Genomic DNA, 25,532 nt, shown 5'->3' with positions numbered 1-25,532 from the left:
GTGCCAATCCGCTATCACATTTCGTTGACCCGGAAGGTACTCTGCTGTTACAGAAATGCGGTTCTGGAGACAATAATGCCAAAAATCTTTGGCAATCTCCGTCAGTACCTGTGACCGGGTTCACCCCAATTTGTTCATATATCGAACTGCTGACACATGGTCCATCCGGAGAAGAATACAACATTTCGCTCTGCCCACTGAGAAGCTGCGGATAGCAAAGGAACCCGCTAAGAGTTCCAGGCAGTTGATATGCATTGATAGTTCTTCCTGAGATCAACGGCCCCGGGTTGAAAGGTGGCTGCAACGAGCACCCCAAACCCAAAGGCTGGCGTCCGCCTCTATGACTAGGTCTGGAGAGGAGGGGAAGATGGCCCTGCCGTTCCACACCTCCATGTGAGTTCACCACCAAGATATCTCGATTTTCGCCTCCTCCGAAAGAGGGACAGACTGGGAATAAGTCAAACCCTTGTTCAAGTGCATAATCTTCAAACGTTGGAGGGACCTGTAGTGCAGAGGGCCTGGAAAAATCGCTTGAATAGAAGACGCTAGCAGTCCCACTATATGAGCCAGATATCTCAAGGAGACAGTCCTCTTGGACAATGCTAGTCTCAATTCTCTCTTGATTTTCCTTACCTTCACTTTGGGAAGGATCAATTGAGTGGAAGGGAAGTCCACTAAGAAACCTCAGAACTCTATGGATTGAGAAGTAATCAGGATGGATTTCTGGACATTGATAGCAAAAGCCTAGATCCTGAAGGAGAGATATCGCGCATTCCAGGTGGAGCATAATCATTTGGGGGGACTGGGACGTGATTATCATGTTGTCTAGGTAAATGATGAGAAGGACACCTCTGACTGTCAGACATTCCACTACCGGTCTCATCAGCTTTGTGGAGCACCACGGAGCCGATGAGAGGCCGAAGGGAAGAACCTTGAATTCATAAATCTTTCCTTCCCACCGAGACTGGAGGAATCGTCTGTGGGGGGGAAAAATAGGAATGGACAGGTAAGCGTCCTTCAGATCCAAACAGACCATCCAATCTCCTATCCAAAGAATGTCTCGAAATAAGTGGATCCCCTCCATTTTGAAATGTCGGTACAGAGTCCACTGATTGAATTCCTTCAAATTGAGAACCAATCTTGAGCCGCCTCCTTTTTTGTCCACTAGGAAGATAAGGCTCGCAAAACCTCTGGGGTGTAAGCTTGTTTCTTCTATCGCTTCCTTTGACAGAAGAGCAAGAATTTCTTTGTGAATGAAAGTCTGATTGGAGAGGGAAAAATACATCATGTTTGGGAGGGCTAACTGATGGGGTGATTGAACAAATTCTATTTTGAATCTCAGAATGGATTCCAGTACCCAAGGATCGTTTGAGATTTTTTTGCCAATTGTGGTAGAAAAATCGAGTGCGACCCCCTAAAGAAATCTCTTCCCATGCAATAATTCTCACCTGCAGGAGAGGAGTCTTGGATGGCGGCAGCAGCACCTCTGAGCCTTCCTCTACGAAAGTGTCCTCGGAAGGACCTGTCAACACCAGAGCAGTACGCGCTGTATTGGCGACAAAAATGCAAAAACCCAGCACTCTCAAAACAAAGTAATTTATGCATTGTGCTGATATGTTGTGGTTTAACCTTTTGCATTGCAGAGTTCAATCCTGAAAACGTATTTTTAATATGCTTACAAATACTGTACCTTTGCAATGTATTGCTGCAGGTTTGCAGAGTGTGTTAGGGTGTGGCCCGTTTCCAGGGCCTTCCAGAGACTTTCCCTGCAACATGCCTGGGCGTGGTTCTGGGCTGGGCCAAGACTCTATAAAAAAGAGCCAGCCCAACTCCCAGTGCTCACTATTCAGAGGTCCCGGTGCAGAGCAGCAGCTTCTACCTGAGCTCCTGTCCCGGCTGCCTATTTGGATCTTCCAGTCTACTGCCCTAATCCTTCATTGGTGATCATTGTTCCAGGCAGTAAGACAGTGGTTGGACTGTCCCGACACCGTTATTTAGAATTTTCATATTATTGGTTTAAATTCTTAAATGAGTAACAGATTACTTGCGCGCTACCATTTCTTGACATTTATATGGCAGTTTACAAATAGGCAAGACGCGCGATTTATTTCATAAAGGTTTGACTTTGTTATTCATTGCGCGCTACCTTTTCTTGACATTTATATGGTAGTTTACAAATAGGCAAGACGTGCGATTTATTTCATAAAGGTTTGACTTTGTTATTCATTGCGCGCTACCATTTCTTGACATTTACATGGTGGCTTAAGAATCGGCAAGACGCGCAATTCGTTTTATGGTGTTTAAACATTGTTGTCCATTGCGCGCTATTATTTCTTGACATTTACATGATGTTTTAAGAATTGGCAAGACCACAACTCGTTTCATGAGCATTTAACTTTGTTGTTCATTGCGCGCTACCATTTCTTGACATTTTACATGATGGCTTAAGAATCGGCAAAAGAAGAGCGATTTGTTTCATTGTACTTTGATCTTGTTATTTATTGTGAGCTGTTATTCCTTGACATTTACATCGTGTTTTACGAATCGGCAAGACGCTCGATTCGATTAATGATGATTTGACTTTGATATTCATTGCGTGCTACCATTTCTTGCTATTTTACATGGTAACACTCGAATTGTCAAGACGCACGATTCTCTCCTCGAGTTTAATTCATGTTGTTTATTGTATGCTACTATTCTAAGATATTAATTATGTAATATTCGAGTTGACAAGTTATGTGATTTGTTTCCTGAATCCATATTGTGTTATTCATGGTGCACAATCCTTTTATGGTGTTTACTATACATATATATATATATATCTGCAATATGTGCAATTTGTGTTGATACATTTTAAGAGTACACAGAAGGCCAGAGTTTCTAGATGCAATATTGTATGGTCCTAGTATACATTCTCAAAACAGGATTTATATGACTGGTTTAAAATTTAGTCAGAATGTTTTTTCTGATTCTCATGTAAAAAAAGCACTTGAATAAGAAAGTTTTCATTTAATTCCTCTTGATTCCCCTACAGGTATCCGGCCATCTTGAAACTTAGTCATTTTAAACTTAACTCTTGGATTGTTCATGTTTTCAGAGTGACTAGGCTTAGAATCATAGTCTAGTAATGATTTCAGGAGATATAATTTTCATATTGTGTGTTCTAACCTTTTTCTTACTACAGGTCTCCTTCCCAGCTGTTCCCTTCCTAATCCCCTCTTCCCCTCTTGAACTCTCTCAGTCTCTGTAATTTATCTATCAGAGTCTTGGAGCTGTTCAGTGGTGGACGTGTTGGGAACGTGCACAGACCCCGAGGATCTGGTGACTCTGACAGAATAGTGAGCCCACAAATTATTATCATCCTGGCTTGTGTATGTTCTCAGCATGGCCACGCTAGACGAGTTAGTCAAGGCTATCACCCAGCTCCAAGCAGAGGTGGTATCATCCAAAGAATTGACAACTAGCTTAGCAGAGAGAGTGAGTCAGTTGCAAGATAAGGTACAGAAGAAGGAACAAAGTCCCACAGGTGTGTCTTGGCCAGGTACTTCTTCTCAGGCTTCTGGAAGTAATCCGATTTCCCTAAATGTTCCTTTTGCAATTCCTTTAGCTCCCCCAGAACGTTTCTCAGGTGACCCTTTGAAAGCGCAATCTTTCCTGGTTCAAGTGGAACTACACTTCACCTGCAGACCAAATACTTTTCCCGATGCCCAGTCCAAAGTAGCTTTCTTGTTATCATATCTCTCTGGGGATGCAGCTACTTGGGCAATTCCTCTTGTGCGTAAAAATAGTCCCTTGTTGTATAACTGGAGAAATTTTGTTTGTGAATTTGAGAGAGTTTTTGATCATAGAACTGTAACACAGTCAGCAGATCGTGAATTATTAGATTTACGCCAAGGAAATCAAGACCTAGTGTTGTATTTAGCCAACTTTAACCGGCTGGTTGCCGAGACATCCTGGCCTGAAGAAAAACAAGCGGTCTTGTTTTACAAGGGACTCAAAGAGGAATTAAAAGATATCTTAGCGCAAATCGTTCCACAACCTACAGACTGTCAAGAATTAATCAATCTTGGCTTGAGACTTGATCATCGTTTAGCAGAACGTAAAGGAACGCGCAAAAAGATTGAAAAATATTCATGGCGCATTCATGATAACAGAGACTCAAGAACTCCGAAAGAAAGAACGCCGGAACCGATGGAAATTGGAACCATCAGAAGACCTTTGACCAAAGATGAAAAGGACCTCCGCAGAAAAAATGGACAATGTCTTTATTGTGGGCAAAAAGGCCATTTTGCCAAAGATTGTCCAATCAAACCAAAGAACAAGCAAGGTCCAGTTCAGAAGGTCGCAGCCAATGCACCAGTCGAGTTGGAAAACTAAAACACCAAAGATGCAGAGAAGGGTTGCTCTTGGGTGTCACCGTGGACCCTTCACAATCTAGACATCTTAAACTGGAAATAAGAGTTCAGGTCAAGAAAAAGATCTATTTCAAAAAAGCTGTAGTTGATTCTGGGGCTACTGGGAATTTTGTTGATGTCCAATTGGTTCGAGCATGGGGGATCCCATGTATTGAAAAGAAGACCCCAGAAATCATCCAGGCAGTCGATGGAAAACTCTTGACTGGAGGTCAGGTAACTCTTCAGACTATCCCCTTGTCGATGATTTGTGACGATAAGATTCAAAGAAAGAAACATAAAGAGAAAATCATCTTTGACGTGATCAATGCTCCCCAATATGGGATTATCCTCGGCTTGCCATGGTTAACTCATCACAATCTGGAGATCAATTGGGCAGAACGAAAAATCGTGTTCTCATCTGCGCTATGTAACGAACAATGTCTCCAAAAGATTCAAGTACCAAAAGTTTGCAACTCTTACATAGCTACTGCCGTGGAGAAAGAAATTCAGCTGCCCAAACAGTATTCATGTTATAAAGATGTATTTGATGAGAAAGGAGCAGAGACTCTACCTCCTCATAGATCTTATGATTGTCAAATTGATCTAGCCCCGGGTGCGATACTTCCCAACTGTAGTGTATATGCCCTGTCAGAACATGAAAATCAACATTTACGAAAATACCTAGATCAATTTTTGGAGAATGGCTTCATTCACCCCTCTAAGTCTCCTGCAGCTTCGCCTTTGTTTTTTGTTTCAAAAGCTAATGGAGAACTTCGAACTTGCATCGACTATAGGGGTTTGAACAAAGTCACCATCAAGAATAAATATCCTTTGCCCCTAATTCCGGTCTTATTGGAATAAGTAAAGAAAGCAAAAATCTACACGAAGCTTGACCTTCGAGGTGCTTATCATTTGGTCAGAATGAGAAAGGGTGACGAATGGAAAACAGCGTTCAAGACAATATATGGCCTTTTTGAATACACCGTCATGCCTTTTGGTCTGTGTAATGCTCCAGCAGCATTTCAATTTTTCTTGAATGACGTTCTTAGAGAATACCTCGACATATTTGCCATAGTCTACATCGATGACATTTTGATCTACTCAGACAATGAAAACGAGCATGTCCAACATGTCAAGAAAATTCTTGCAGCCCTTCGAAAACACCATTTATATTGCAAACTAACCAAGTGTGAGTTTCATGTTACCACAGTTGAGTTTTTAGGGGTTATTCTTACCCCTCAAGGTATGGTGATGGCAGAAAATAAAGTAAAAGCCGTATCTGATTGACCCACGCCAAAGACTGTTCGTGATGTACAATGTTTCCTGGGGTTTGCAAATTTTTACCGGAGGTTCATAAATCATTTCTCCCAGACAGTGGCTCCAATCACTAAGCTACTAAGAAAGAAAGAAAAGTTTGTATGGTCCCCAGAAGCTGATCAAGCCTTCTTGACTTTGAAGGAAGCTTTCTCCACTTTCCCAGTCTTGACTCATCCTGATGCGAATCAACCTTTCATAGTGGAAGCTGATGCTTCAGAGGTAGCAATAGGAGCCGTCTTCTCACAACGAAATAAAGACACTGGTCAACTTCATCCTGTAGCTTATATGTCTCAGAAGTTGAACAAAGCCGAACAGAACTATGTCATTGCTGAAAAAGAGCTTCTGGCGATTCGTGATGCCTTTAAAGAATGGAGACATCATTTGTTGGGTGCCAAATACACTGTTACAGTATATATTGATCATCGTAATCTTCAATTCATGAGTTCCGCTAGACTTTTAACCCCTTGGCAATTACTCTGGATGCTTTTTTTTGCTGAATTTGAATTTGTAGTAACCTTCCGGCCTGGTAAAGATAATCACAAGGCTGACGCCTTGTCCCGTCAAGAGTCTACCACGTTGCCTGCATTTCAAGACTCAAGAGCTATCATTGCTCCTGACAAGGTTCTATGTATCATAAAAACTGAAGATGCATTTGAAGATATTCGCAACACTTTCACTGTTGAAAAATGGCAAACATGGGCCCAAGCAGATCTCAAAAGGTCAATCAAGCAAGGTTTACCCTTTCATGACGCTCGTTTGTTTGTACCCACTATCAAACTTCGCAAGATAGTGTTTCATTGGTTGCATGTTATACCTACGGCAGGTCACCCAGGTACTCCTAAAACTCTTGAACTGATCCAACGCTATTTTTGGTGGCCTACCCTAACAAAAGATGTAAAAGCAATGGTAAACAACTGTGAAGTTTGTGCTCGCATTAAAACAAGTCATTCAAAACCAAAAGGGTTGTTACTTCCACTTCCAACCCCAAGTCGTCCATGGGAGCACATTTCTTTAGACTTTATTACCGGTCTGACAGTGATTAAATAGCATTCAGTAATTCTGGTGGTAGTAGATAGTCTCACGAAATATGGACATTTCATCGCCTGTACAAAATTGCTCACTTCTAGTGAATTGGCAACTATTTTACTGAACAGAGTTGTTCGTTATCATGGACTGCCAAAGGTTATCCTCTCCGATCGGGGGTCACAATGTTCCTCCAATTTCTGGAAGACATGGTGTAAAACACTCCAAGTGACATCAACGCTATCTACTAGTCACCATCCTCAAACAGATGGTTAAACAGAGAGACTAAATCAGACTTTGAAACAATACCTACGTGTTTACGCTGAAAAGGCACTCCATTCTTGGACATCTATGCTCTGGTTAGCTGAGTTAGCTTACAATAACTCATTCCACACTTCTATTGGCGTTACACCCTTTTTTGGTTTATTTGGCTATCATCCTGACACCTTGCCCATCACAATTCCTCCCGAAAGTTCTCTTACTCCAGCTGTGTCAGAAACCATTCAGCATTTACATCAAACCCAGAAACTGATTCAACAACATTTAGAAAAAGCCAAACAAAAATATAAAAGGCATTATGACAAGAAACATTGTGAGGGACCGCAATATCAACCAGGTGACAAAGTGTGGCTTTCCACAAAACATATAGACTTCAAGAAGAAGCACATGTTTAACCCTAAATTCATAAGTCCTTATACTGTCCTTCAGCAAATCAATCCGGTGACCTATAAACTACAATTGCCTAGATCCTTATGGATTCATCCAGTGTTCCACACTTCCCTCTTGAAAAAGGCAGTCCAAAAGGTCCACCCTCATCCAGCTCCTGTTCTAGTACAAGGGGAAGAAGAATACGAAGTCAAGAAAGTGTTGGATTCTAAACTGACAGGGCGTAATCTATGGTACTTAATCTCATGGAAAGGTTATGGTCCTGAAAGTAACTCATGGGTTTCCCCATCTGATGTTCATGCTCCAGTACTTGTGAGACGCTTTCATCGTCTTAATCAAAGCAAACAAGGCCCTAGAGCGCGTCTGGGAGAGGGGAGTACTGTCAACACCAGAGCAGTACGCGCTCTATTGGCGACAAAAATGCAAAAACCCTGCACTCTCAAAACAAAGTAATTTATGCATTGTGCTGATATGTTGTGGTTTAACCTTTTGTATTGCAGAGTTCAATCCTGAAAACTTATTTTTAATATGCTTACAAATACTGCTCCTTTGCAATGTATTGCTGCAGGTTTTCAGAGTGTGTTAGGGTGTGGCCCCTTTCCAGGACCTTCCAGAGACTTTCCCTGCAACATGCCTGGGTGTGGTTCTGGGCTGGGCCAAGACTCTATAAAAGAGAGCCAGCCCAACACCCAGTGCTTACTATTCAGAGGTCCCGGTGCAGAGCAGTAGCTTCTTCCTGAGCTCCTGTCCTGGTGGCCTATTTGGATCTTCCAGTCTTCTGCCCTAATCCTTCATTGGTGATCATTGTTCCAGGCGGTAAGATGGTGGTTTGACTGTCCCGACACCTTTATTTAGAATTTTCATATTCTTGGTTTAAATTCTTAAATGTGTAACAGATTACTTGCGCGCTACCATTTCTTGACATTTATATGGTAGTTTACAAATAGGCAAGACGCGATTTATTTCATAAATGTTTGACTTTGTTATTCATTGTGCGCTACCATTTCTTGACATTTATATGGTAGTTAACAAATAAGCAAGACGCGCAATTTATTTCATAAAGGTTTGACTTTGTTATTCATTGCGCGCTACCATTTCTTGACATTTACATGGTTGCTTAAGAATCGGCAAGACGCGCGATTCGTTCTATGGTGTTTAAACATTGTTGTCCATTGCGCGCTATTATTTCTTGACATTTACATGATGTTTTACGAATTGGCAAGACGCACAACTCGTTTCATGAGCATTTAACTTTGTTGTTCATTGCGCGCTACCATTTCTTGACATTTTACATGCTGGCTTAAGAATCGGCAAAAGAAGCGCGATTCGTTTCATTGTACTTTGATCTTGTTATTTATTGTGAGCTGTTATTCCTTGACATTTACTTCGTGTTTTGCGAATCGGCAAGACGCTCAATTCGATTAATGATGATTTGACTTTGATATTCATTGCGTGCTACCATTTCTTGGTATTTTACATGGTAACACTCGAATTGGCAAGACGCACGATTCTCTCCTCGAGTTTAATTCATGTTGTTTATTGTATGCTACTATTCTAAGATATTTATTATGTAATATTCGAGTTGACAAGTTATGTGATTTGTTTCCTGAATCCATATTGTGTTATTCATGGTGCACAATCCTTCTATGGTGTTTACTATATGTATATATATGCAATATGCGCAATTTGTGTTGAAACATTTTAAGAGTACACAGAAGGCCAGAGTTTCTAGATGCAATATTGTATGGTCCTAGTATACATTCTCAAAACAGGATTTATATGACTGGTTTAAAATTTAGTCAGAATGTTTTTTCTGATTCTCATGTAAAGAAAAGCACTTAAATAAGAAAGTTTTCATTTAATTCATCTTGATTCCCCTACAGGTATCCGGCCATCTTGAAACTTAGTCATTTTAAACTTAACTCTTAGATTGTTCATGTTTTCAGAGTGACTAGGCTTAGAATCATAGTCTACTATTGATTTCAGGAGATATAATTTTCATATTGTGTGTTCTAACCTTTTTCTTACTACAGGTCTCCTTCCCAGCTGTCCCCTTCCTAATCCCCTCTTCCCCTCTTGAACTCTCTCAGTCTCTGTGAGTTATCTATCAGAGTCTTGGAGCTGTTCAGTGGTGGATGTGTTGGGAACGTGCACAGACCCCGAAGATCTGGTGACTCTGACGGTCGCCCCCTGAAGCATCCGGCCCAAGAAAAAAGAGGACAAAGAGCTCGCTTGATAGAACTCTGAGCCTTATCCAAGCTGGAAAAAGTAGCAACGAACTTAGAAAGTTCCTTTAAGAAAGGTGCCCTGAATCCAGTTTCATAAGGATGGAACGGCGTCGCTCATTTGAAATGGTGCAGTTGGTATTACCCAATATGCAAATTGCCCTCTGTGACCAACCGATAAGGGTATCCGTGTTCACAGGAGAATTGGATTCCTTCACTTGGTAAGCCAGTTCCAAGATCTTAGTCAAGGGGCCTGACAAGTCCAAGAGTTTGTCTTGACAGGATTTCCAAGCCCTGTCGATTCCTTTCTTTGGATCTTTCATGTACTTCTTGAGCTATGTAACCATGGAAGGATTTACTTCCCGGGTCTCTGTTACTTTGTCGGGGAGATCCGGTCTGGAACATTGGGAGCGTAAACGAGCTCTCACTTCCTTATCAAACTCTTGTCGAATGTGATCTTTCACATAGTCTGTCACTTCATGGGGAGGAATCCAAGCAGTGGATCTGGGATGGATAATCTCCCCTGGTTCAAAAGTTAACAGTTTAGCTTGTTTGACGCCAGAGGTATGATGGGACTTTGCTTTTCGTTTGCACGGTTGTGGGTCACCTTTGGGCGAGCTACGAGATGAATTAGTATCAGAGTCCTCTGATAAGTCCTCAGATTGAGGAGCTGTAGGGATACTATAAGGGTGTTCAGTGATTAAAGACGCCGTTAGTTTTTCGAAGGCTTCTGAATGAATGTCTTTGGCGGGAGGGTTAGAAGAACCTTCAATCAAGCCCCCCCGTAGGGGGATGCCAGCCCTGCTGCTGCACAAACCCATAAAGGTGGTGTTTTAAGGGGGTTATAGCCTTGGCTAGTGCATCATTAAATGTCTGGCGCACACCTTCATCCAGTGCGTGCACAAGGTCTTGCTCAAAGGAACTTGTGTGAGTTTCCTCATAATAATAACCTTCATCCCCTTCTAGATCTCCTTCATACATGGTGGCCGGTATTAAAAGGGCCTGTCTCAAGATTGGGTTGCGCACCACTGCAGCAGGGGGGAAAAAGGGGGAGCTTAGAAATATATATATATATATATATATATATATATATATATATATATATATATATATAAACCCAAATGCAGGTGAAATAGCAGTTCAAAAGTGCAGGGACCATCTGCAAAAAGCTCTAAGCGTAAGCCTATAAAGAAATTTACAACCCTGAAAGAAATCAGTCAGGGCGTTGCTGCACTGGAGAGAGCCTGCACAGGCTCCCAGTCTGCCTGGGAGTGCCATGGGTGGGTGCTACCAGCCAGCCTGATGCTGCTCTTACCAGCATCAGGATTGGCCGCAGAGCAGGCTGGGAGCCTGTGCCTGCAGCATTCTGAAAAGACAGAGGAACGGCGGCAGAGCATGACATTCAGGTAAGTTTATTGATTTTTTTTAAAAAAATTATTAATATTTCCACACCCCCAGCCACCCCCCCCAGCTCCCCGCGTGCGTCACCCCACCCCCTTTAACACCCACGAGCCACGATTGACACTGATACTATCTGTGCAAATCTGATGCTGTCTGGGTTGATACTTTGGTTTACTCTTGAGTCGATGCAGCCACCAGTCTTATCCTCGACCTCCCCAGATGGACCTACATCACCCACCACATCAGGAAGCCCCACTGGCTCCCCTTTCAGAAGAGATGTCAATTCAAGATGTTGACCCACACCTTCAAAGCCCTCAACTATTAAAGACCAGCTTTCATCAACCATTGCATGAACTTCCATCACCCCTCCAGACTCCTGTGCTCTGCCTCCCTCTCCCGCGCACTCACACCCCCGCATCCACCAAAGCAACAGTGGAGGACGCTCCTTCTCCCTCCTCGCTGCAATGGCCTGGAACAAATCTCCCAATGCATCTCAGGACCACATCTTGGGACCTCAACTTCTCTTCAATATTTCAGGAAAGGATTCAAGACTTGGCTATTCAAATGAACCCCCTGGAAGAAGCACAGCTTTCTGCGCCTGGATACCCTTACAGGTGATTAGCTACACTTTACAAATCCTGATTGATTGATGTCTCTTGATGGTATTGCCTGTTACTGCTCTGCTTCAGATTCTGTCTGCGATAATTATTTTCTCCTTCATACTAACATTGATTATTCCTGTTGACCCTAATACTACATATCACATTTCTGATAAGACCTGTGGCTACTACAGTATCTGGTTTCGCTTAAGAATATTGTTTCTCTGGGTCTGCTGCTGGCTGCAATTATTGCTCTAGGTTTGATACAGTGCATGGATTTCTGAGCCTTACTCTGGATAGCGCTGTTTCTGTTGCTGTTGGTATTGTGAGTGTACTTCAGAACCAGCATGACAATATTACAGTGATTGCTTTCCTGTTTCAAATACTGACTGTGATATTTATCTTTTCCTGATACTGCATGTATTGTTGCTCAATTACTGGCTCTGCTTGTGAATACACGCTGCTGCCTCTAAATCTACAGTAATGTGCTTTGGAAAATAATAAGAAATAACAGAAAATTGGCAACATGTCAATAGACAAGTTAGGGAATTACAAGTATCTTGGTGCATCCACAGATGATAAACTGAAATGGGAGTCGCACATTCAAGCAAAGAAACAAAAAGTAGGAACAAAACTGAACTCTTCTCAAGGATCTACTGAGTAAGGGCCGTTGATCCGTCAATTATTGTATTCAACACGGAAATCTCACCATCTCTGCTATATGGCTCACCAGTCTTTACAACACTAGACATGAGCACAATACAAATGCAATACAAATGTAAGCAATACGATTATCGTTTTATTTAAGGTCACAGACACCTCAGAGTATATTACTTTTAGAACTGAACATCCCACCACTATGGGTACTTGATACGGCTGCTAAAATAAATTATATTTGTTACTGCTCTAGGACTATCAGTAATTCACGCAAGTCGCTCATCCTAGAAGACTTAAAAATAAATGTGGATATTAAGGTGAGGATGGGGCTGACTGAATCTTTCGCTGTTAAGGAAACCAATGAAGACACAAAAACTGACCCAACTAAATATTCTCATTGCGATGCCTAGAGGTAGACACAAAAGACAAATAAAGAAAACACTATTGGACAATAGATGTGAGGAAGACTTTTGCGCATTATTGAAATATAAACATATAGATGCGGTTATACACTCCTACTTTACCTCAGAACAACCATATATCAGTTCTAATTTGGAAGGTCACACAAAAATATAATTTTTAATATTCAGGTTACTGTTGGTACGTATTTTCTCTCAAAAGAATCCACGTCTCTCCTCTCTTCACCCCTTTTCTTTTCTTCCTCTCACTTCTTCCTTTTATTACTTCTTCTCTTCTTTCTTTCGCCCCCTTTTTCCCCTCCATGTGATAACCAACCCACCCACAAACCCCCCTTACTTCCCCTTCCTGCTTTCTTTCTCTCTTTTCTCTTCCTTTCCCCTTCCCTCTCCTTCCACCTTTCTCCCCTTTCTCCCCTCTTACTCCCACCCCTCCCCCTTTCTACTTCTTTCTTTCTTTTCTATTTATAATTTGATTTTATCCCAGCGCTTGCCACTGCACTGGGTGGATTCCATATTTTTCTCATGGGACCACAATTCCCATGAGTCTCCACTCCAGGGAGGCGCAGTGATGACACGTCTCCCATGCACCCTGGTGAACGCCGGTCACACTCCGACTGGCTACATAACAGGGTGCTCCGCTCCACACCGCAAACACAAGTTGCTGCGAGGGGGTCCTAATAGGTGCTATAGATGGCTGCTCCCTTTCATAAAGTAAGTTCCCCCGGGGAGCGCATCTCGCAGGCTCTTGGGAGCGCTTGAGCCCCGTGCTCCAAGTGGGAGCAAATATGAGTCTCCCTCATTCTCATTTTCAGTTTTGCACAATAAGTGCCTTGTTACCAAAAGGCACGTGGAGGTGAGGATTTCGGGAGGGCAGGGGCTTCATATTTCAGCTGCAGAGGCTCTTTTTAACTATACTCTTGATCTAGCATGACGAATAAGTGGCTTTCTAGTAATTAACAAAATACGGTTTGAATGTGGGTTTTCTCCTCAGTAACCTAGACAGACGCCTGGTGTGCGTGTTTATTTATTTATATATATTGACCGCTACACCTTGTAGGATTTCATAGAGATACCAGGTATGTCGCATTGTTCTGTATTTCCTCCTGCCGGAGCATACTTGCCACTGCTTCAATGAGAGGGAGTCGGAGAAACTGCGAAACGTGTAATTCCACCCTGCGGCATTTGTTTTTCTTTCCACTTGATTTCTTTTACAGTGTGTGACTATAGGGGGCATCATCCCCTATCCCAGACCAGGGGCCAGCTCCCCTTAACGTTTAGGGTAAGAGAGAAAATGTATTTTTGTCCATTACAGATGATGTGGATATAATAAATAATGTTCTTAAGCACTGCATCCACAACAATGAATGTAGATAGTGGTACCACTATTGGCATGCGTTTTGACACCTTGTTTGCTGTGGTTGTGTGATAGATGTGTTCACATACATATAGCCATTTGTGCATGCCATGTTTTAAGCTTCCTTCCCCTTTTCCTTACACAGGCCTCCCAAATTTGAGTAAATACTCAGGTAGGCCTTGAGTGTGTTATATATGAGCCTTTTACCGTTAACTTAGGATAGGCCTTCTCTTCACACTATACGTATGAGGGATCCCAGGCCCTGAAGAATGCCCCAGACCAGTAAAGGCTAGACGAGTGGGCAGAAACATGTTGACTGTTAGGATTAAAGCGGCGTTATGAATCATTATACTCAAAAATTGTTCCAACTTTGCTTTTAATTTACCAGGAGACACCATTGTTAAAAGGTGTGATCCACACTGGTGATCTGCTAGGTAATTTTATTCATACAACAGGATCCCCATATCATCCAGAAAAACAATATTTCTGCACTCCTTTGGTGTTCATTTAACCACAAGGTTGAGTCCGCCCAGGCGGTATTGTCCTACCCGGGTGGTGATAGGTGGCCAAATGATGAAGCATGACACTATAATGTGTGTGAGACCACCTATTCCGTAAGGAGGAACCCCTGAGATAGGTCCCCAATATACGGTTATCACAACCATGCGTCATTTTGACTGGACCACGGAAAAGAGTAGTTCTATCACAGGTTAAATAGGTCCTGTGGGTCAGCTCTATGGCTCCCCCATACTTTTGTGTACACGTTTTTGGATCTTGGGAGGTAATATGGGGGCTATAACTTTCCTTGTCTCTCTCTATTTTTAATAAACATTTTAAAAAAGAACACACTTGCATGCATACACAAAAATGCTATAATACACATCCTGCAACACACTGCATGCATTTTTCAAGCAACTGTTTAAGCACAGCACACGAGGAGTTGCAAATGTGTAAAATATTGGCTATTTCGTTTGCTGCAGATAACAGAGCACTGTTCAGCTTTAGCAAACATTTATGTTCTGTTTTTTGCTTTTGGTTGTCTGGAAAGCTGTAAGTAGTGTGTGTGGAATGGTGTAGGATGGTTCTTTAGAGTCTGTGCATTTTATTTCCAAATAGTTGAACAGCTGGTAGGTAACCAGTTCACCTTCCTCTGTTAGTGCCTCTGGTATTGTCCATTTATTGCCACAGAGGGCGTTTGTTATGGAAGGCGCGAAGGCATGTTATGCACATTTAGTACTATGCAGGGACTGATGTGTCCGGACACAGTGGTCTTCTGTGCTTTCCAACAGCAACTTCTTTTCTTGGAAAGCTGGGCCATTAGTTCCTTATCACCTCCATTTGGCCGTGATTAAGTGTTTGCTGCAGATTAATTGCAAGATTGAGCAAGACATTCTTGAAAAGTTCCAGGACTGGTTTCCTAGAAATGTGTGGCTTTGCTTTCTTGTGAGAAAATGTGTCGCTGTTAAAAAATGCACGAAACAAGAGGCAAAAATATTCATTCTCTTTCTACACGTCCTCGGTTTGGCAATTGAAGTTCGTGCTCAAGGTCGTCTTTTCATTCGTTTTTCAGCATGGACAATCAGCAAGCTTGATTTTGTTTTAACTTGCATTTATTGCAGCAGAGAGAGAGCAGAACAACACCACATCTAAGATATGGTGCTGTTCAGGTCAGGGTTGGACTGTGACAGGATATAGGCCCCGGCCCTAAAATAAGTGCCCCCCAGTTAGCAAATCAGGAAGCTAACAAAGTGGCCCACATTTGCAAATAGGGCAGTAAAGACACATTGTGTAGGTGTTTTTCAAGATATCCGAGACTGCATGAATGTGTGCTTGCTAGAGACACTTTTTGTGGTAATATTAGGATAATCAAGAGTAAAAACTGGCCCATCAGGCCATACAAAAGGCAGATAAACCTGAAACAAAATTGGGCCTCCCACTGGCCTATCAGACCAGCCTCTCAAGCACTGCCTGTTTGCTCTATAGGCAAGCCTGACCCTGGCGCTATTCACCTCTCTCCTTGAGAAGGCTTGTGCTGCTGCTCTGCGTCAACGATTGTAAATATGCCCCATAGTGTTCTGTAGAGCATATGTTTTGTACTGGAAAGGGTGCTTTCCAGTAAAACAACTATGCTTTAAGGTTTTCCCCAGTGTGTAAGTGTGCTGTACAGTGCATCACACTTGCAAAGTAGGAAAGACAAGGAAAAATTAAAGCATTTCTCCTCACTGCGTTTGCCTTGAGGAGGCATGGTATAATCACACAATGGGACAATTCTTTGTTTCAAAACCCATTGGTGGTTGCACGGGAATGACCATGCAACACCCATGGAATTCCCCCTTAAAGCAAACTAATGCAAGGCAGTGCATTCTTCATCTTTATGTTACTTTGGGATACTATATGGATAGTATATGCCAACTTAACTCTTTGCATTAGGTTTGCATTAAACAAAGTAACACTAACTCAACACAAAGCATTAGCAAATATGAGCCCTATTTTTCTTTTAAAGAAGTACTACATAGTCCAAAGCATACTCCCAGTTACTACCTCCTTTTCTACAATTTATTTCAAACTGAAAGCACACATCTATTCCATAGAGCTCAAACTTTCTAAAATGATGCTTGCTCATAAGATCACCAGAACCCAATACTTTCCCAACTATTCTTTTTCAGATGGAAGTTCTCACCCGAGTTGGCTGAACTGCATCCATGACTTGCACTCTGATCCCACAATCTCCTCAGGGTTATCCTTCACCCCTCGTTTTGTCTTAAAAATTGCATGTAATGCATTCCTATTTCATCACCACTCCACCCACAGTGCATCTCGCTCTGCTGCCTGAGTTGTCAATGAGATCATATCTCTGCAAGTATCATATTTATGGGCTTTTGGCACATGGCAGCGCAGAAAGTCACGGTGCTGCGCTGCCCTGTGCCAAAGGGAAAAGGCAGGAATGCACTGTATTTATCCAATACGGCACATTCCTGTCCTTCCCTACTGCACTGGCGCTGTATTAGCAGCCTAGCTCCAACAGGCACCCTTGCACCATGGTGCAAGTGTCTGCATTGTAGGCAGGATTGTTGTGTGTAGGATGGGGCACCTTCCTACACAAAAACCATCCTGAGAGGCCTTTTCCTCTTTCTATGTGTGCTACAAAATGCAGCACACGTAGAAAGGGGCAAAGCAAGGAGAATTAAAAATATTTCTCCTTGTTACACCTCCCCTGTAGAAGCGTACGGTTTTGGCACACCCTCAGGTTTACAAGGTCTTGTAAATCTGGAGATGCGCCAAAATCCATTGGTGTTGCATGGGAACCCCACCACAATCCCCAGGGAATGCCTACCTAGCACAGAGTAAGGTAACACAGTGATTTGTGCTGCCTTGCCTTACTCTATATCTATGGGGCTATTCAAAGCCACACAAAATGACTTTGCGTGGCCTCATTGATATGATTTCAAGATTTGCTCTGCCATTGCGTCACAAAATGTTACACAACGGCGGTGTAAAGGGCTTGTAAATATGCTCCAAAATGTCTGCATCTCTTCCTCTACACAACTTCACCCTCAAGTTCACTAAAATGTTATAATTCCAAACATTGACCAATTGCCAGCGTATGAAGTTTAAAAACACGCTGTCTAAGCGTGCACAAGAGTCACTGGTTCTTAAGCATAATATGAACTTGTCATATTAATGCTGTAAAATGATTTGAATTGTGTCTCCCTTACTTCTATCGTCCTCTTACCTATGTTGGGAAACCCACTTTTAAAATTGCTTTCTGGCGCACTTTGTCTTGGGCAAAGTGTTATGTACTTCGAAGTGTAGGTGTGCTCAGTTTTATGAAGCTCTTCACTCGGTTTTTGTAATGCTTGTTTTGTGGGAGCTGTGCTTTTGCTTTGTGTTGCTCCATACGATCTCTTGCACAAAACATGTGTAGATGGCACAGATAGTGACACTGGGCTATCAAATGTGGGGCAGATCTATTTTTTGGACAAAACAATAAAGTGCAGATTTACTTTAGGACTGGCACTTCCATGGCACAATACAATGCAAAATATAATGCCTGTTTACTATGTATGATCTATGATTAATTTCCTTAAATTAACTTCCCTAATTTTTCTGCCATTTTTCTGACTTTCCAGCTGGAAGTGAATTGTGTTCTATGCAGTCACTTAGGCCTGTGCTTTGTGCCCTGAGTGATAATGGGTAAACACAGTTATCATATTGAGTTTACAACAAGAAGCTGACTTCTCATTCTCCAAGCTACTGGAAGTCTGTGTGCCTTGGCAATTCCAGCACTGGGGAATTAAATGCAAGTCACTTGTCTGGCCCCACAGGAAGACAATCAGCAGCTGCTGTTGGACATCGCTATCTCAGCTCACAGCCCAGAGAGTCAGTGGACAAAGTCAAACATGATCCTTTTTTATGTCGAAGCCTACCAGATAGCACAGCTGTCTGCTTTGCAGAGACATATTGAGGACCTTCTGGAAGCTTCCCAGAGAATGCATGTCACTCATTGCTTACCGTTAGTTTTATAACACACATTTGCTTGCTTTCAATGTGCTGGCTTTATTGGTTTTAGGCTGTACAAGATGTCTTTGTCCCTCCCGTGGAGCATTGTATGTTTACAATCAGTCCTTGTTTTCTTAGTTGACGGCTCACTTTCTGTAAACAGGCCTTTAAATTTGTTCTTATCTTGTCACATTTGCTGTGCATTCATAGACAGAGGTCAAATGTAAGGATTTGTCTTCCAGGGAACTTGGTGTTTACTTTTCTTTCTCTGACTTCAAAGTAAGAATATTTATCTGACAATCCTGCTGGGTACCCATTAGAGAGGAGAGGCTGTATGATGTTATTTTTTTAGCACACAAGAAAATCTACATGTCTGTAAACGAACTGTGCAAATATTTCAGAATAAATCAGAATAAGGAAACCACAAATAAAGCATGTTTTTGTGATTGTGAAGTGTGGTGGAAACAAATATTTTAATACTATTGAAACAATACACTTGGTAATGCCATTTCTACATATTAGCATTTGTGCACTGTAAAGTTTTATCAGTAAAGCGTTATGTCTGTGCAAATGTAATGGTCATTTCAATTGAAAATGTATTGTCTGTAATGGCAGTGCACTACCACACCATACAGACTGCACTCTTTGCAACACCACTCTACAACACTCTTGTCCACTCTACAACTACTCTACAACAAACAATGGCACTCTACTCCCTGTACACTACACTACTCCACTCTAGTCCATTCTACACCACTCTACACCACTCTACACCACTCCACCCTATGCCACTCCACAACAATTTAGTCAACTCTAAACTATGTCACTCCACTCCACCGCATCACACTCCATGGCACTCTACTCCACTGTACGACACTTTACTCCATGCTATGCTATACCACTGTATGCCCCTCCACTCTGTGCCACTCCACTCTTTCACACCCTGCGACACTCCACTCCACTCTACTCCACAGCAGTCTATACCCCTTCACTCTATGACACCCTACGCCACTCCATGACACCCTTTTCAACTCTATGCTACTCTATGCCACTTCACTTTAGGCCACTCTACGCTACTTCACTCTACGACATTCCACTCCACCAAACTCCACTCTACAACACTCCACTCTGACATGCTACTCCTTTCCTTCTACTCCTCTCTGCACACTCTACGCTACTCTAACCTACACCAGTTTACTCCACTGTGTGCCACTCCACTCTATGACCCTCTTTGCCACTCCACTCTACGACATTCTACACCATTTCACTCTGGGTCACTCTACTCCACTCTACACCTCTCCACTCCACAACACACTACAACACTCTACAACAGTCTACTCTATGACACTTCACTTTACGGCCCTCTATGCCACTTCATGCCACTCCACTTTATGGCACTCTGACACTTTACTCCACTCCACTCTGACACTTTATTCTACTCTACCCTGCACCACTCCACTCTACTCCACTCCACTCCACTCTATGGTTCTCCACGTCACTCCACTCTGACATTCTACTCCACTCTATGCCAAGCTACACCACTTGATGACACTATACTCTGTGACACTCTATTCCACTCAATGCCCCTAAACTCTATGCTCCCCACTCTATGCCCCTCCACTTTATGCCCCTCTTCTCCATTCTACACCACTCCACTCAACTATAATCTGTGACCCTCCATGACACAGTACTCAACTCTAAGACCCTCCACTCTACAGCATTTCACAACACTCTACGAAAGCATACTCTACAACACTCCACTCTGTCACTCTACTCAATTCTACAACACTTGACTCCACTCTACAATACTTTACTTTACTCCACTCTACAACACTTTACTGCACTCTATGCTATGCCACTCTGCGCCCCTCCCTTCCACTCAATGACACTATGCTCCATTCTACAACACTCTACTCCATCCCATGCCACAGCACTCAATGCCCCTCTTCTACACTCTATGCCCTCAACTCTATGACCCTCCACTCTCTCACACTCTATGCCACGCTACATCAATCCACTCTACACCCCTCTATCCCACTCCACTCTACAGCACTCTACCATAGAACACTTTGCTCCACTCTACAACACTTTACTTCACTCTTTGGTATGCCACTATATGCCCCTCCACTGTATAACACTCTACTGCACTCTACAACACTCTACTCCATGTTGTGCTACTATAGTCTACGCCCCTCTCCTCCAATCTATGCCCCTCTACTATGCACCATCCCACTCTACACCACTCTACGGAACTCATCCCTCCACTCTACACCATTCCAGTCAACACCACTCCACTCTACTCAACTTCACTCCACAACACTCTATGACACTTCATTCTCTGACACTCCACTCTACAACACTCCACTCTACAACACTCCATGCCCCTCCATGACACTACACTCTACATTACTCTCCTCTATGCCACAAAAGTTAAACCATGCTGAACAAAAGCCATGGTGGTGTACCACATGGCTAAAACACATTGGCACAGCCAATAGCTCTTGCACAGGTAAGACCTATTGGCTTTGCCAGTGCTCATTCAAACCTTGTGAGCTTTGTAATTGCAATTCTGGAGAAAGTTTGAAAAATATGTGAAGCAGGTAGTGTTATAAGATCACGCACTACCAACAATGGCAGAGGCATTCAGTAACAAAATGACAGGTCACAGGTTACATAATTAAATTGATTAATCCCTCATCCTGGCACTGGGAGCATGAGATTCCTATGAACTGGTGAACGCATTTCATAATGCTGGAAAATAATTTTAGTAGTGCAAGGGGCCTTCACAATGGGAAGTGTCTCAGACTCTTTTCAATATCCTGGATTGCATATATGTTTTGGCTTGTAGCAGTGGTATGTCTGTATAGAAGCCACAAGAAGTATTGTGCTACAAAAATATTGTACGAACATTTTTCTACCAATATATTGTTTAATAGTGTAAGCATAGATTCAATATACTGAACTCCACAATTACGTACTTTGCAGATAGATATATAACATCAAGGTACTTCTACATGCCATTAACTATTGTAAATTATATTTACCTATATATACACTTACATTTGCAATATTTTTGTAATTGATATTCTGGTTACGATATTTTTGTAGCCCAGTTTTTTTGCCCAATATTCTGACACCACAGTAGTTTTTAGGACTCATTATTCTGGTGCTATATTCTATGTAGCAGCTAATACTCGCATTTTAAAAACTTAGAAGGGGAGAACGCTTCATTTGTTGCTTCATGGCCAACCCTTGATTTGTCAAAATTATAATAGGCAATATAAAGCATTGTTATCGATGCAGATGGTTCTACTGTCTATCCTTTATCCCTCTTGTTTAATGCAGTGCCCATCTTCTTTGTTTCCTATCCTACCACTCTCTCTCTCACACTTTCTCCCTCTCCGCCTCTATACATAATTATAATAGTATTAGTACAGTATGCTGTGACCTAAAAGGTATCCTGGCGCTAAGGTAAGAAGGCTGCATGCAACACTAAAAATTGACTGTAGCACTTATTGTGGGTAAAGCAGGGCCTTTAATGCTTTCCTAAAAGGTAATAATTGTTGCAGCTTATGCAGAGAGGAAGCAATTCAGTTCCAGAGAAGAGCAGCTTTGACCGAGAGGATCTTACCTCTTAATCGCACCTACTGGTACTTAGGTATTAGAACCAGTTGGGAATTAGAGAAGTGCAGTTTGTGAGCAGGAGAATATGAGAGGAATTTCTGTTTAAGATAGCGAGTGCCATTTCCATAAAACACTCGGGGATCAGACATAAAGATTTAGGGGCATATTTATACTCTGTTTGCGCCGGAATTGCGTCGTTTTTTTTACGCAAATCCGACGCAAAGCTAACTCCATATTTATACTTTGGCGTTAGACCCTTCTAGCGCCAAAGCTCTTGGAGTTTGCGTCATTTTTTAGCGTGGACACCTACCTTGCGTTAATGATATGCAAGGTAGGCGTTCCCGTCTAAAAAATGACTCTAAGGCATGTGCGCCTTATTTATACTCCCGTGCAAAAATGACACACGGGAGTGGGCGGGTCAAAAAAAATGACGTCCAGCTGCTTTTGCGTCATTTTTTAACGCCTGGTCAGGGCAGGCGTTAAGGGACCTGTGGGCTCGGAAGGAGCCCAGAGGTGCCCTCCCATGCCCCCAGGGACACCCCCTGCCACCCTTGCCCACCCCAGGAGGACGCCCAAGGATGGAGGGACCCATCCCAGGGAACTTAAGGTAAGTTCAGGTAAGTATAATTGTTTTTTTTTTGTGGCATAGGGGGGCCTGATTTGTGCCCCCCTACATGCCACTATGCCCAATGACCATGCCCAGGGGACATAAGTCCCCTGGGCATGGCCATTGGGCAAGGGGGCATGACTCCTGTCTTTGCTAAGACAGGAGTCATGTCAATGGAGGGTGGGAGTCAAAAAAAATGGCGCAAATCGGGTTGAGGCAGATCTTTTGCCTCAGACCGACTTGCCCCATTTTTTGACGCCCAAGCTCCATTTCCCCCTACGCCGGCGCTGCCTGGTGTGGGTCATTTTTTTTTACGCACACCAGTCAGCTCCGCCGGCTAACGTCATTCCATAAATAAGGCGCCCGCATGGCGCTTTGGAATGGCGTTTGCCGGCGTTAAAATGTTTGACGCACAACTGCGTTGGCGCAGTTGTGCGTCAAAAAGTATAAATATGGCCCTTAAAATTAAAAAATCGGTGGCCAATTTCAGTACTAGGAGCTGCGGACGCAGATGATAGCCATGGCCACTGTAAGCCGATCTTCCATTAGCATTTTGAATACGTGGGAACTATTTTATTAGCCCTGCCAGCACGCAGAGGAATATAGAGTTGCTGTAGTCCAATGGACTTAGAATTGTCACCTGGGCCACCGGCGGTTGTGCTGAGAGAGATTAAAAAAGGGAAGGATTGAATTTTTCACAAGTGTAGCAAGAAAAAAGCAAGTGACAGATAAATGGTTGACCTGGCCAGTCAATGATAGTTTATTATCAAGAGAGAACCCTGATTTACGCACAGTACCTCACGGACTAGGTGAGGTACCTATTGAAGCTGGCCATAAGCTGTTAGGAATGGCACATGGAGAGTTATAGCTAGGATAAAACAGAACCTCTGTTTTTTCCACATTGAACTTCAGGGAGTTGTCTGTCCAGACTCAGGGCTTTCCTCCAAGCAGCCCTCTTGCTGAATATCAGCAGGATCCTCTTATCCAGTGCCAATCTCAGGATGTGATATGTCTTGTAGCTGTGGAATAGTTTAGACAGGTAACAGGGAAACTTTGACTAATATCTGATGTAGATAATGCGTCTTTAGGGTAACCCTTTCTTTGAAAGGGACCAAATGTAAAATTCCAAAGGCAGGAGTGATGTGTTCTGTCTTTTTCACACCTAGATCTAAAATGACCATCCTGAATTGTTGTAATCTTTTTGTCTGGAGATCTTTGCGCATGCTGTTACTGAAATCGAGGTGTGATAGTACCAATGAGCAGATGAAATCCATTTTGTGATGAAAACTTAACATAGGCGTGGTTTTTAATAAGCATATGAAGCTATAAGTGTGTGCTCCGTATTACATCGTTAAATGAAGGAGTAAAAAAGAGTGCAGGGTCAACGAGGCCAGATTTTTTTATTTTGATATGTGGGACAGTGGCCTTCCAGCAGAGGCGGTCACTGGAACATTTTAGTTTGCCAGAGTAACATTTCTGTTTTTGAGCCACTGAAGCAGAGGTTACTCTTTCCCTTCCAACCCAATATCCTCTAAGCCATCCTGTGCAGCTATGGCACCCAACTCTGTCTTGTTTAATCCACTGCCTGACCACTTTCCATTTGAAAACAAAATATTTAATTGCCATTAATGAGTATATTTTCTAGCAATGACTGATAATTGGGGAACGGGCTGCTGATTTTGGGGCCAAATAAAGATGTAAAAACAGATTCTAACAGATGAAATGAGAATTTGTATATTCACCCAGGTCTTCTAATTAAAGCAATACATGAACACAGGATCAGTATAAAAAATATCAAACATTTTACTAGACGTTATCACCTCGTCCCTTTACTCACAACAATCCTAGCTTGTTTGTGATGGCAAATGAAAAATTTACGTTTGCTTTTTGATAAAATCTTGAATTAATCATTTAATTGAATTGCTCCCCTTACCACAACAAGGTACCAAGCCTCTAGCACATGCTATTTGTTTCTTCAAAGGGTGACAGGGTCCTTCTCATGAGAAGAGAGTTGACATCTCAGCGGAACAAAGTCTTAGCAGCCATAAAGCAGGGGAAAACTCCACGAGGGACCGGTGGCTGCTGAAATTGGTACAACCAGAAGCATAGAACAGGAGGTGCGTCTCAGCAGCTAGAGCTGTTGACCTTGTTAATAGGACCCAAGTTTAAATCCTGGCCTCGGTGCTCTTTATCTCACATCGTGCGATTCTGGGTAAAAAACGTTATCTACTTGTATCTAAAAATGTGAAATGCAATGCATGGACTGTATTTGTGTGACCCTCGTTTAATGTACACAATCTTGTAGATTGTCTCCAATCCCCCAAGTCATGTACAGCGCTCCGTAGCTTCTAAGCTAAGTTCACGCTATATAAATACCAATACATACATAAACGCCGCTACTTTTGCGCACCTATATGAAGGGAAGTTACCAACTTGTGCTGGTGACAACACTCCAAATTAGCACAACGTAATCAGTGGCTAGACATGTATCGCATTTTTAGTCATTCTAAAGAGATCTCTTTGTATGCTGTTTATGTTATCCAAATGCGCATAATTACTGCAAACATAAGAGTTGCCTCCTGTCGTGAGATTTCAGTGATATTTCACCTAGTTTGAGAGAGAAGGAAACGCGCATGCGCTGTTTGTGGGGCTGTGAATCTGAAACAGCTTTTGTTGCTTCACTTCCTTTTAACAAGGAGGAGATGAGTAAACTCGAGCCTTTATTCATGAGGGCATTTGTGCTGCG

Source organism: Pleurodeles waltl, chromosome 6 (assembly GCF_031143425.1).
Source record: "Pleurodeles waltl isolate 20211129_DDA chromosome 6, aPleWal1.hap1.20221129, whole genome shotgun sequence".
Taxonomy (NCBI): Eukaryota; Metazoa; Chordata; class Amphibia; order Caudata; family Salamandridae; genus Pleurodeles; species Pleurodeles waltl.
This window is presented reverse-complemented; position numbering follows the sequence as displayed.